A 15,000-nucleotide genomic window follows, 5' to 3' on the forward strand; every position below is an offset into this window, starting at 1 on the left:
TGATGTCCTTCTGCCAGTCCCTAAATGAAATTACATTAAGGTGGCTATAAATGCCAGAAGTCTAAACTGTAAATTGCCTGATCCTGAGATAATTTCTACATTTAGAAAACACCCACGTCCATGTGGTCATGGAGACTTGGTTTTAATGTAAAGACAATAGCACTTTTCACATCTTCAGACCTAAAGGCAACTGTGGTGAGGTCTCCATATTTTTCAAGTAACATAATACCTTCAAGAAGATACCTAAGGACCCAAAAACTGAACTCCCTAAATACAGGTGACTCTAGAAAAGATCATGTATCTCATAATGGCTTGATACAGAACATCTCCTTTGTCCCTGATGGTCATGCGATATCCCTCAATGTTGTAAATGAAGTCCCTATTAGCAAAAACTCCATTAATTTGGGTAAATTTAACTACCCCTCAATAAACTTGAAGGTTATGCCCAACAATTCCGAAACTTACATAAAAAAAAAAAAAAAAACTCCCTCAGTCAGCTGGCAAAAAAAAAAAAATACAAGAGGACATAGCATTCTTTATCTGATTGCTTTAAAATACTAAACCCCTCTACAGCAAACACATCTAAATGTAAAGACCCACACCCACTGTAGGATGAAATATCAAAAATCACTGTTGATTGTTAACACCCTGGCTTTTATTCAAATTTCATTAAGAAGATCAGCTTCCATTTACAAAAATACACAGAACTAGCAGCCCCTACCAGAATCAAGTATGAGGAGAAATTCAAACATAGTCAGCTGTGGTGGTCCACTACCACAAATAAACTTTACAACAAAAGAAAGAGACTGCATAAAATGTATAGCAGATATAAAACCCTCCTTCAGAAAATATCAGTACTATTACAAATACTTCCCTGGTCCACTAAAGTAGCAAATAAACTTAAGATGGCATCTGAAGGCAAACATAAGTATAAATCCTTTTGTAGAAATGCTCAAAAAGTAAGGATTATCCTACATTATTCTAATTTATACAAAATGATGTCTTCCATTCTGACCCAACAGATTGCCAACTTCCCTGCAGTCAAATTCAGTGTCAACCCCAAAGATGTCTAGTCAAAACATTAAATATCTGAATCTTGTACACTTCCAATTATCTCTAAGGAACATTTACTGAAAGTGCTAAACAAGACCATAATGCTTCCTTGTTGGGACCTGGCAATATACCTGGCTGATTAATTAATAGCATGCATTGAAGCTTCCCTGACCAGGCATCAAACCCAGGCCATGGCAGTGAGAGTACCAAGTCCTAACCACTAGACCACCAGGGACTTCATGCCCTTGTGAATCATTCCTTAAACTGTGTAACCTATGTTTAACAATGTTTAACTACTGGTTTCATTCCTGATGAGTGGTACACAGTAGTGGTAATGTCCCTACATAAGGGTGGATTTACAAATCACCAAGGTAATTGCAGACCTATCAATGTTACAAGCCTCATCTGCAAAGCAAAGGAGTGCATTATAAAATTACCTCATTAACAGTATCATCAAGAATCGTATTTGACTTGTCCATCAACAGTTTAGTTTTGTGAAGACTTAATCCTGTCTACAGAATCTGGATAATTTCTTCAAAATGGTTATGGAGTGTAAAGATGGTAACCATAACATTTTTTTAAACTAAATATGCATATTATTCTTCCTGAATATGGAGATTTTTTCTTTTGCTATCCAGTTTTAGTAACCGTCTATTAACATGTATATGATTCTGGAATATCTCTACATTCATGATTCTCTTTTGATTTGTATTTACTTCTTTCCCTTTCCTGCCTTCTACCTTATTTACTTCTCTCAGTATTAATGTGTTTCTCCATTTTCTTCATATTCTGTTGACTGTTACTTTCTGTCTTATTTTGACATTTATTCCATTACAGATTTCTATCATTTTTACCCATTCTCTTCCCTCTCTTTTTCTTTTTACTTCATTTGTCTTACTTCTTCATCTGTTGGTATCTCCTATCTTTAACACTTTTTTGATCACTTTTCTTCCTATTGCCATTAATAAGCCTACTAACACTCTGCTTTGTTCTGCGATTTTACTGCCCTATCCTAGAAGAAATACATTTTTGTTTTTTCCCATCTCCAGTATATTTTCTTTAATCAATTGCTGCGTCTATTGCTTATAACCATGCAGCTCATTAAAGTTTCAAAAGTTATGTGTCTACCTGCCTCTTTTTTTCTGGACATCTCCCTTTTATCCTGAAAACATCCTTACAAATTTAGCCGGAGTGTAGAAATACCTGTGAAGGCTTTTCCATTTAGATGTTCTAAATTTATGGTCCTTTGTCACATGTCTAGATGGTTTCATTATGCATTGCTATTTCTCTTTCTCTTTTTGTTCTTGTATTTCTAACTCCCACCATATATTCTGTTTCTACATACCTCTTCTCTCTTCCTCTCTCAGCCCCCTTGTCCAAACTTTCAGCAATCATTTTGTGGGTATTCCCTCAGTTCTTCTTATGTCTAGTAACTTCAGCATAACTAGTTCTTCCATCCTTCTCACTGTTTCCATTTCTATTTTCCTCCATCTAGCCTTCAACTCTTAATATTCACATTCCAGATTGTTTCTCAGTTGAAGTTCTTTCTTTAACTCTTCTTACAATTTCACTCTTTCTCCTGTTAATATTTGAGGTTGAATACTTTACCTAATCATTTTTTTTCCATATACCCACAACTGTCCCTTTCTCTTCCTCATGAACTGCTCCCGGTATGGATATCAGCTTTTAACTCTCTATTTATTTATTTATTTATTTATTTATTTATGAAATTGCATATTAAACAGCCCCTGAGCTCCCTTAGCAAGGTGGAAAGTATGTTATTGCTTTGGACTTCTAGTAGTACATGCACAATATCTGTATCTCTCAACCTGTAAACCTGGAAAATATAAACAAAGACCCTTGAAATGTATCCACTTAAAATTTGGAAAACTAACTTGAATATACTTTCAGCACCAAATAGCACATAAGTTTTCCAGCTTCTAGTAGGAATGTAGGATACTGCTTAGAAAGACATGTTTAAAAAAGAGTGACAAAAAATATAAAAGTAAATGAGCACATTATCAAAGAGAAAGTGAAAATATGTAGACATTAATGAACTATATTGCAAAATTCTATTTTTGTTTAAGAAAAAGTGAAATATAAGATGCATTTCCACTTTCTTTAAATTACTGCTGTTGCTAGTATGTTGGTCATGTAATGTAGATTTCTGTACACTAGACAGCTTCAGACATCAAATGTGATGAGGTGGATTCAGAAAATTTGGTGAAGAAGAAAATCAACCCTAAAAATAGGGGCATGCCTCCAAAAACAGGTATATCTTGTGCAGCGGTAAACCAGGTTTGAAAATAGAAACATTCCTCCAAAACAGGCACAGTCAAGTGGCCATAATTTATCCTTTCTTGTTTCCCGACTTTCTTCCTTCTCCTTTAGCATTCCCTGGCCATAATTTATCCTGTCTTGTTTCCCGACTTTCTTCCTTCTCCTTTAGCATTCCCTGGCCACAATTTATCCTTTCTTGTTTCCTGACTTTCTTCCTTCTCCTTTAGCATTCCCTGGCCATAATTTATCCTTTCTTGTTTCCCGACTTTCTTCCTTATCCTTTAGCATTCCCTGGCCATAATTTATCCTTTCTTGTTTCCCGACTTTCTTCCTTATCCTTTAGCATTCCCTGGCCATAACTTATCCTTTCTTGTTTCCCGACTTTCTTCCTTATCCTTTAGCCTTCCCTGGCCATAATTTATCCTTTCTTGTTTCCCGACTTTCTTTCTTCTCCTTTAGCATTCCCTTCCAGTTTAACATCTACTCCTCCTCTATCACTCTTAGCATGTTTGCTACCAAATAGGCTTGAAAAGCCTTTTTAAGTTCAGGTGTTCCCAGCCCTGCTTTTATTTCTGATTCTGTAATTATTTCCCAGAATAATCTTGGTTCTCTTCCATCCTAAACATAATGTTTGACTTTTTTCTGGAGCTCTGCCTCAAGCATCTTCCTAAACGCCTGGTAAGGGGATGTTAACTATGGGAGAATAAATATATATAATACCTATATTCTCTGATCAATTTTACCTTTTTTAGGTTTTCATGTCTACATTTGTTCCTTAACTTTCTCATAAACTTTGTCAAGGATGTGCATTAATAATTTCTTTACCATATGTAATAACCAGATACCTAAATATTTAATCTCCTTCTGTGTCTCCTCTCCTCTTCCCTGCTTTTATTCTGCACGTGTGTGACATATACCATTTGTGCTGGGCATGCAAATACATTGCTTTTCACTTGCCATGTGATCAAGGCCATGAGTTCAAGTCCACCATGGTTTGTATATTACCACATCATTGTCAGTACTGAATGAATGTTTCTTAACCATTGTGTTACAGTACATTAAACGGTTAGATTCCATACTTTACCAGCCTTTTTCACTGTATTTGTACATATCCCCACATCCTCTTTTTTGCCATCCTTTCTAATATTTGCATTCTTTTTTTCTCTTCATTTATCTTAGATCTGTATGCAGTAATATTAAGTGGAACAGCTTCATGGTTCTAGAGCCAAAACCTTGTGGAACCAGTATATTCTGCAATAATTTCAGAATGCCCAGTATAATGCCCAATATCATACCCAGGTTTTGACAGCTACTTCAAAGGAGTAGATGAGCTGTTTGAGATATTTCTGACCACCTGGATCTTACAAAATACTATTAGGAAATTCTATTAATGTATAAGGACAGGGAAAAAATACAATTCCAACCTCAGATGGTCCCTTTCAGTATCACTGTCTACCATTTCAGCTTAACAGGGAGCATTTGTATATCGGCTCCTAATGGACTAGATTTTCATGCTCCATAGTTGGTATGCAACAGCACATATAGATGATGTTACTTATTCAGAAGACTGAGATTTACACAAAGATTAAGCAATTTTGGAGTTGCTCAGACAAGAAGCACTCACAGTAAATGTCACCAAAAGTTAACTTCAGAAGACTGAAATTAAATATTTAAGATATAGCACAGGCAGAGGGACCATTGAGTCCCAAAGAGAAAACACTGAAGTATAGATCTCCCTTCTTTCAAAAGCTGTACTTGACTATATAAATACATTTATCATTGAAATCTAATATTACACAATGCCTACTTTTGTAATCTTTCGATCCACTAAGATTGATTGGCTTATTTTGTTAATTACAAGTTATTATTTCTATATATCAAGAAGTCAGAGAACAAAAAAGGTTAAATTCAAAATTCCTAATAAGTGATTTCCACCAGCAAGATTTGCTTTCTTGTGACTAGTTTTTCAAGCAGGTTATCGGTTTTATTTATATTCTAACAATGTGGATGAATAACCAGGTAATGTTACTTCAAAGCTTGACTGCCAATAGTACAGGTGATTGGCTTATTTAATTGGTTATCAAGTAGCTAATCACGAAGGATGGATATGTGCGGGAAATAGAGACCAATAATCTATCAAGGATTCCTGAACAATTAATTAGTTTTACATCTTAATCTGAATAATTAAAGTGATGGATGGTTACACTGACCACAAGGAGTCCAGCAGGTAGTGAGGGGCTGGCCCTTGTGGAGTTGAGATGCTTATGTCTTTATGTCTTATGGTAGAGCATACAAATGTTTGTTTTACAATATATTTACCAATATTAACCATGTATTTTAATTTCCACAGCTAGATGGCCATCTTATAGGGAAATTTAAATTACAGAAATATATATCAAATGCTTAAAACATTGCAATTTTATTTGGAACACTGCATTGCTCTCTAGAAAAGATTGAGCACACTTTCATCAAGTTTCTTTATCAGGCCATGCAAACAACAGTATCACATCTATAAAAATGGTCTTAAATTATATAAATGTGTTAAAATATTGATATAAGAATGAAATAAAAGCAGACATTGAAGCAAAAAGACTTTAAACTGACTTGAATAATACAGGTAATTTTCTTGTCCATCTTGAACCATGTGTGTAAAGAGTTAGGGCCAGAAATTAGTCCAAGCTTTAATATTCTTTGGGACTTACTAATAACATTTGTTGTAGTCTAGCCTTTTTACTAGAAGTATTCTTTTACAGGAACATATAGCTGTAAGTCTGGAAAACAGTATGCTTTTAGCCTGATTTTCAGGAATGGAGATAGAATCATCTAGCAGTGGGTTGCTCTTAATGCATTCCACAATGAGTCTTGAAGTTTTCTGTTGGACAGGTGTCGAGAGTTTCTATTCTTTAGGAAGTTGATCATTATTCACATGTAGAAGGACTTGCATCTAGGGCAATTGGCTCTTTACAGCACATGATCACTATTGCAATGTTCCTTAATGATGTTACTTCTTTTTGGGTTGGGGCAATAGAAATGTTTTTTATCTGATAGCTAGATCACAAAATCTGAAGCATTTGTTTACACTTTCCTGACCAGTTAGTCCCTCTAGACCAACACCCTCTTTTCGGGGGGGACCTGATTTGGTATTCATGCTGATTAGGGGATATTTGATCAGGGAACTGGTGAACTTCCTCTGCTGTTTTCAATAAGGGCTGTAGAATATTTTACATCCACCTGAGCTACCACTAACTCAGGCAGACTAGGCCTTGATATAATGTCTTCTCTGGAGAATATAAATGCAGAGTATACATATATAAAGAAGAGGCAGCATTTCACTAAAATCAAAATAATCAGATATACTGTATGTTTTACATATCTTATGTACACACACACACACACACACACACACACACACACACACACACACACACACACGCACTCACACATGCACACACGCACACACGCGCGTGCACACACAAGCACACATGCACGCACGCACACACATGCGCACACACATGCAGACATGCGTGTGCGTGCGCGCGCACACACACACACACATACACACACACACACACACACACACACACACACACACATTTGCAGTGACAGTATTATAAATATTTAATATCAGCATGTTGCAAGCTTTACAAACTACTGTGCAGGATAATAAGAGCAAATCAATCATTGCCCTTAAAGCATTATCGTGTTTGCTTTGGTTAGAAGAATTTTAAAAAGTTTTAAAGAATAAGAGGCCAATTTTTTTTTTTTTTTTAATCTAGATTCTCACTTCAGTAGAGAGGTACTATTTTTGTCTGGGTTCTTTCAATCTTGACCTGACTAAAGGAAAATGACAACTAAAGTCACATGAAGCCTGAGGGAGAGGATGTTTTTAAATATTTCAAACCCATATTATGTTCTGAACCCATTCTGGTATAACCTGACTTTTACAACCTTAAATAATGCACAAAGCCATGACAGCAGAAGTTGGTTTTGGTATAATACTGCTCCATAAAAAACTGAGGAAGAACAACTGGTATGCTATTTAAGTAGGAATCTGAATAGGACTAAAACTCGCTATTCAGCTGTCCATTATGAACTCCTGGCCATTAACTGGGCTCTAGTTCCTACAACACTACATAGTGGAAAGAGAATTTACTGCCATAACTTACCACACACCATTTCTATGACTGTATGATCAGAAAGATGAAAATGACAAGCTTTGTCGGTATGCCTGCTCTTCTTTTTAAATATAATGCTGCCTCTTTGTCAGCCACCATAAAGGTGGTGGTCTACCTTCAGCTACAAACCATCATAGGTTCATAGGTTCATACTAGGCTATCTGCCCTAGGGCATTTATAAGCCTAGCCAGAGTGTGTGTGGCTTTCACCACCCCTTAGGATGAGAATACTATACCCATTAGTTTGCTGTGCCTCTGTCCAGCAGTGACACAGAGATGATTCCCGGGGTAAACCTACGATCTCCCATCAACTCATCAAGCTTTCTCTTGAACAGAGTCAGTGAGGGGCTCTGCTCACATGGACTGGGATTCTGTTCCATAGTGTAGGGAGTCTCTGGGTGATGAATCTGTCCCTCCAGCACGTCCTATTTATATCCGTGTTGAGGTTTAAGTCTCATGCTCTAGTGGCTCTGGTGGATTTGGATTTTTTGAGGTGGAGCATGTCCATTAATTCCGGGTTGGACATGGCCTTGTATGTCAGGCACAGATCACCTCTGAGTAGACGGTATGCGACTGAACAGAGCTGGAGTTTCTTCAGTCGGGCAGCGTATGACATATGTTTGAGCCCCTTTATCCTTTTGGTGAGGAACTTTTGGGGTCTTTCCAACTGCTGCAGGTGTCGGGTAAGGTACATTCCGAATGGGGCATTGTACTCAATCATTGGTCTGATAAGTGAAGAGTACAGGGGTACAATGACCTCTCCTGATCTGGATGTGAATCCCTTCATGATCAGGTGGGCAATGTAGAAGGTCTTCCTAACCACTTTGGCAATGTGAGTGTCAAAAGAGAGGTTACTGTTAACTTGGGTCCCCAGGTCCCTGATAACTTCTTCCATGTTTAATGGATTACCACCTATGTGGTAATTAGGGGTTACCTTGTTGTTCCCAAAGGGTATGACTATACATTTTTTGGCATTTAGCTTAAGGCCATGGCTCTGGCACCAGTTATCCATTTCTATGAGACCTCTCTGGAGGATGTCTGTGTCTGATGGAGTGTCAATTATGGTGCCCAGTTTGCAGTCATCTGCAAATTTTGTCAGCCACAATCCCCTTATGTTTGCCTGTACTTCAGAAAAATAAATGCCGAACAAGAGGGGGCCCAGGACTGAGCCCTGTGGGACACCGCTCATGACCGGCTTAGAGTCTGACATGGCACCAGCAACTCTAACCCTGTGGGTTCTGTCCTTGAGCCAGTTTGCAACCCATCTTGTGACATATGGGTTTACATCTAAGCTGGTGAGGTTTTCTATGATGCCTGAGTGGGGTATTGTGTCGAACGCTTTTGCTAGGTCAAGGTAGGCTGTGTGAACTGCCTTACCCTCATCAATGGCCTTAGTGACTGTTTCGAAAAAGTCGACCACGTTCAAGAGGCAGGATCTGCCCTTGACAAAGCCAAATTGGGTAGGATCCAGTGTCTGTAGGTCCCCAATGTCTTTATTTATGAGTTCCATTATGATCCTCTCCATAGCTTTGCAGACAAGGCTCATCAAGCTTATGGGGCAGTAATTTCCAGGGTCCGTAGAAGCACCGCCTTTGTGGAGTGGGACCACAGTTGCCGTACGCCATTCTTTGGGTATGTATCCTGTAGTAAGGCTAAGATTAAACAGCAGCCTTATGTGTGGGTTTAGTTCCTCATTGAGTTTGTGTAGCACACAGCCGGGGACACCGTCCGGTCCCATTGATGCTGTGTTTTTTGCTTTAGAGAGAGCAGCTCTCACCTGGGCATCTGAGATGTTTGGGAGGCTAGACTCTGATGGGATAGATATTTCTCCTTTTGCGGGGGGGGGGGGATTTGCACTGAACCTGTCTGCCAGTATGTTGGCAATGTCTGTGGGTTCAGTGATTTTTGTATAATTTTGGACTAATTCTGAGCATATCTGGGAGTTTCCACCCAGGTTTTTAACATAGCTAAAGAAGGCCTTATGATTGTCTTTTGTGTCTTAAGCGATTTTTCTCTCAAAGTTGGCCTTGGATGATTTTATGAGTGATCGTAGTTTTTTGCTAGTATTGATCAGAGATGCCTTCCCTTTTAGGGATTTTGCTCTGTCATGTAGTAGCTTTCTCCTCTTGTTGTAGAGTTTGTTTATGGCTGGGGTCCACCAGACTGGGTGCCTGCCTTTGGTGGAAAGGGTCTTGATTTTATTAGGGATTGCTTGATCCATACATTCCTGGAGGTGCTCGTAGAAGGCATTTGTAAGGGTTTCAGCAGCGTGGGTTGTGGTTTCCACTGGCTTGGGGGCCTTAAAGGATACCCCCCCAAGGGTCCCAAACTACTGATTTCAAGGTGTGCGTGTGTGTGTGTGTGTGTGTGTGTGTGTGTGTGTGGGGGGGTCAAATGTAACATAATGTGGTGGTTTACAGACTGTGTAACATAATGTGGTGGTTTCCAGACTGAAAGACTGCACATTTTAGATTTCTTTTTCATGAGTATGAAATTGAATCCGAATTGTTGTTACAATTATCAAAAATGTATTAAGCATTGCACTTACCCTTTAAGGGTGAGGTGCTTGTTCGTGTGTAAAATACTCTTCAGGCGAAACTTCAAGGTATATAAAAGAGAGGAATACTAAGCCCAAATCACAATGGCAGAAAGACAGAGAAAGGTTCCAGAAGAGTCTGGAAGAGTTTGCCTTCGGTAGAGTGCAGACAAGTATCAGCTGTGGAAACAGTGCAGTCAGAGAGACTGACTAAAAAGAGGAGGAATTCTGCTGATATTCATATCTGACCTAGAAACAGAGGCTGTGTTTTACTTGGCTTGTACCCAGCAACAGAGGTACTGTAAAGATTTTAAATACAGAGCACACAAGTTTTGTTTTGTACCACAAAGAACCTCTCACGGGGAAGGGAATATATATATATATATATATATATATATATATATGCAAGTAAACCAAAAACCCAGGTTGGAAGAAGCCAAAATGTACGTACTGCAGATCTTCGCACTATCAAAAAATATGTCTCCACGTATTCCTAAGAAGGAAACGCCAAATGCTGATAGGCTTATGAAATTGTAGTGCAAATACTCACAGAACCACGCACTAAATCAACGAAAAAACAATTCTGCTGTACCAAGAACCAAATGTTCAAAGTTGTTCTAGTCTTGCAATCGAAGTAATGTTCAAAAAACCATTCGGTCAAGTAGTAAATCCACAGTTTATTGTAAGCGCTTTCACGACATGTAACTGCCGCTTCATCAGACAAACAGTAAAAAACTGAGAGCAGGAAGTTTAAATACAGGATATCCTGCTCTTCAGCCAATGACAATGACCTTAGGAGGCGTGTTTCCTGCTGTCATTAAATCACATATTAACTAAAAGTGACACCACCACTATAATTCATTGCAACAGGCCTACAAAATCACAAAGTCTTTTCATAAAAACATTGCAGAATCAACGACACCTACTATAAATAGATATGTTTTATGTCCTTTTAGATATATATATGTTTATAGTAGGTGTCGTTGATTCTGCAATGTTCTGTAGTTTTTGGCTAGGTATATGGTATATTTTATATAAATACATACATGTTTTTAGATATGTTTTATGTCCTTTTAGATATATATATGTTTATAGTAGGTGTCGTTGATTCTGCAATGTTTACAATAAACTGTGGATTTACTACTTGACCGAATGGTTTTTTGAACATTACTTCGATTGCAAGACTAGAACAACTTTGAACATTTGGTTCTTGGTACAGCAGAATTGTTTTTTCGTTGATTTAGTGCGTGGTTCTGTGAGTATTTGCACTACAATTTCATAAGACTATCAGCATTTGGCGTTTCCTTCTTAGGAATGCGTGGAGACATATTTTTTGATAGTGCGAAGATCTGCAATGCATTTTGGCTTCTTCCAACCTGGGTTTTTGGTTTACTTGCATTTACTTTTTGCTGGGATTTGGTCTTCAAGGAGGTTTCTGTTATATATATATATATATATATATATATATATATATATATATATAATATATATATATATATATATATATGTAGATATATATAGATATATATCTATAGGACCCAGAAGTTAGAATTAGGGAGTCTACACCTAGAAGGAGGCCAGTCACAAGTAGAGTCCCTCAGGGATCAGTCCTTGGACCTCTCCTTTTTGGCATTTACTTCTCAGAAGTCAAGGCCAATGTCAGTGGTCTCTGGCTGACTAAATTTGCAGATGATTGTAAATTAGGAGCTGTCATTGAATCTCAGACTGACACAAATGTTCTACAGGAGGGGCTGACACAGACAAACAACTGGTGTCAGGGCTATAGACTAAAACTAACTGCCAAGAAATACATAATAGTATCCTTTGGGAAGTATTGACAACACGCCCCTGAGAGCTGACGCAGTAGTCAGGGACTTAGGGACATACATAGATAATAATCTAGCCTTTGATCATCATGTGTCCACACGGGTGAGGAAATTATTCTATGTTGCACAACTTATAAACAAAGATATGGCATCAAAGTCCAAGGAAGTCATTGTTCCACTGTATTTGGCATTCATAAGATATATCATTGAGTACAACACCCCCTTTGGTATGTGCCTAATCAGGCATATCCAACAATTGGGATGACCACAGAGGATCCTCACTAAATGAATGCAGGGAGTAAGTAATATGTCCTATGCAGACTACCTCATGACCCTATCCCTGTGTTCTGTCTGCTATAGGCTTTTGAGGGGAGATCTATACCTGGCATATAGGGTATTGTCAGACCCGACTTTGGTGGACCTCCTGCATATCCACAAAACAAACAGCACCAGAATTACCCATTCTAAAGACTTAAACCTTGGCTGTGATATAAATAGGACCTGCTGGAGAGATAGGTATGTATCCCAGAGACTACCCCATCTGTGTAACAGGCTCCCCATCCATGTAAACCAGAGTTTATTCCTAACCCAATTCAAGTGGAACTTGGACAATTGGATGGGAAACCAGAAATTCATCCCTTGTTTGGCACCTAGGTCTCTAATGGACACAGGTGACCTGTAAATAGTTCATCTCCCACTCCACTGCTTACACTTATCAAGGGTAGCTTAACTTCCCAGAGATTTGGGCTGAATGGCTTGGCTTAAAAAAGCCCTTGTGGTCATTAGCCTAGTAAACACCTATGAACCTATATAGTATGTATACATACACACACGCACATATATATATATATAGATATATATATATATATATATATATATATATATATATATATAGATATAGATATATATATATATACATATATATATATGTATATATATATATATATATATATATATATATATATATATATACATATATATATATATATATCTATATATATATATATATATATATATAAAAACAGGTTTACTATCAAACTATCAAAATCCAGAATGCAGATTCTCTGTAGGATGGATATTGGATGGCAGATGGCCGTTACATGCTCAATAGCTCATATCAGTGAATGCCACTGTGCATTCGTTGATATGAAATCAATCTAATGACTAGAGATCACGCTACAGTATGGACAGGGACATTCATTCCTTTCCTCACTGTAGTGCGATTTCGGAGTAGGAAAGCATATAGATAGCAGGGGATGTGAGGGTTGCAGGGGGGCTTGCTACCCTGCAAAAGCATAATGTGAAGTGTAGGAGATACACTTACTTGAGCTCCTATGTGGACATCTCATTTGATATTCAGCAAAAATGTTGAATCTGCTGAATTCATTCAGCAGATTAAACATTTCAACTAAGTGATATTTTATGATTTAGCATTACCGTTTGAGGTTCTGAACTGATTTTGTTTTAAGATGATAGTAAACCCTATAGATATATATATATATATATATATATATATATATATATACATATATATATATATATATATATATATATATATACATATATATATATATATATATATATATGTATATATCTATATCTATCTATCTATATATATATATATATATATATATATATATATATATATAGATATATATATATAGATATATATATATTAACACATATGAGCATCTTAGTGGAAATGAATAATTAAGCAACAGATTCATCAAAGCAAGTCAAATGTAAAAATCCAAAGTGTTTTTTGCAGAACGTCTCCCTTCTCTCCAATGTGGAGGACTGGAGGATTGCTTCTCCCACATGCCAGCATCTATATATCAGTATTTACATACCTATGTTTATATTTATCCATATTTATTATCTAGACCCAATATATGAGTATACATGTATGTGTAATTGTGTATACATACATATATATATATATATATATATATATATATATATATATATATATAGATAGATACACACACACACACACACACACACACACACACACACACACACACACACACACACACACACACATATATCTAATCTATATATCTATATCTATATATCTATATCTATATATATAATTTCTCTCTTTCTCTCTGTATATATATATTTATATATATATATATAAATATATATATATATATATATATATATATATATATATATATATATATATATATATATATATATATATATACATATATATGTGTGTGTGTGTGTGTGCATACACAGATACACACACACACACACACACACACACACACACACACACACACACACACACACACACACACACACACACACACACTCATTAACTGTCAGACTGCACTTACTAGGGAAGAGGTAAAACTCCTGTGCTTCCTTGTTATGCAGTTTCTCTGCTCTCATTGCTCTGTTACTTTACACTACTTTCAAACTGCATGCTGTTGAGTCTGTATAAAATATAATTATTAATTATAAATATATAAAAGGCTCTGCAGAGTTAATAGCACTAGGTATGGATGTGTGTTATTTAGAATGAATGAGTTTTTATAGCACAAAACAGTAATTATTTATTTTATACGTTTTGTATTGTATGTCCTAATGTATCAATTTAAAGACCATATTTGATGTAGTTTAACCAGAAATGTTAACCTTTCATCTTTAAACATGTTTAAGTTTATATCGTAGCTGAAGAAAAGATCTTTTGTCAAATGTAAAACCGTATTTCCACTTAGCCCTTTACTTTGAATAATTGAATTAAGCTTGAACTTATAGTTTAGAGCATGAAACAATTGTTTAGCAGCACACTCGGATAAATGATCTTAATGTTTGAATCTGTAAGGAGAGTTTACATTATTGAAAAATCATTATTTCCCTGAAAAGGCTTCAGAGGTAAGTTCATGAATATGAATAACTGTGATCAGGCCTAGGTGCAGTGATCAGGCCATTAAGCAAGGTCTGGTCACTTGTCCTCTCTCTCTCTCTCTCTCTACCCTTGCTATCAACATGTAATACTAGTTATAAAATGACTCCTCTTTTAGCAAATGTAATTCTCAAAATTATAACAAGGTCAGGGCAAAGGGAGAGGTTTCCTTGAGTACATGCTGTTCGGTGGCATAAATATCAGGTGCAAGTGG

At 36.8% G+C, this 15,000-nt stretch overlaps 1 protein-coding gene and 1 non-coding gene across 3 annotated transcripts in view; both read right to left on the reverse strand.

Annotated features, from left to right (window-relative positions):
• Positions 1 to 15,000, reverse strand: part of FSTL5 (follistatin like 5) — a 3,739,468-nt gene that overhangs the window by 3,063,031 nt on the left and 661,437 nt on the right. The gene's annotated exons all lie outside the window — the stretch shown is intronic.
• TRNAE-CUC lies at positions 1,217 to 1,288 on the reverse strand. The gene has a single exon. It is a non-coding gene; the product is annotated as a tRNA-Glu (tRNA).

Source organism: Protopterus annectens, chromosome 2.part1, assembly GCF_019279795.1.
Source record: "Protopterus annectens isolate FY-2018-M chromosome 2.part1, PAN1.0, whole genome shotgun sequence".
NCBI lineage: Eukaryota > Metazoa > Chordata > Ceratodontiformes > Protopteridae > Protopterus > Protopterus annectens.